Genomic DNA, 213 nt, shown 5'->3' with positions numbered 1-213 from the left:
GATGTCAAAACTACACTTTATAGGTAGAAAGTGCCGCTACAGTGCCATTACAGTCCTCCCCGGATGCAATGACTGAGACCCACAGATGTAAAAGACATGGAAACAACAAATAGACTGGGCTTTTTTTCGCCAAGGGGGCTTAAAGAACTGAACTGACACGCAAGGGACAACTCATCCAGGACTTCATCTCCGATCGTGGGCTAGACTTTCTCT

The 213-nt window shown here is 46.5% G+C and overlaps 1 protein-coding gene across 3 annotated transcripts in view; it reads right to left on the bottom strand.

Moving 5' to 3' along the window:
- tut4 (terminal uridylyl transferase 4) overlaps window positions 1–213 on the bottom strand; it is a 25,156-nt gene that overhangs the window by 22,824 nt on the left and 2,119 nt on the right. The window lies entirely within an intron of this gene.

Source organism: Etheostoma spectabile, chromosome 9 (genome assembly GCF_008692095.1).
Source record: "Etheostoma spectabile isolate EspeVRDwgs_2016 chromosome 9, UIUC_Espe_1.0, whole genome shotgun sequence".
In the NCBI taxonomy this organism is placed as follows: domain Eukaryota; kingdom Metazoa; phylum Chordata; class Actinopteri; order Perciformes; family Percidae; genus Etheostoma; species Etheostoma spectabile.
This window is presented reverse-complemented; position numbering and strand designations above follow the sequence as displayed.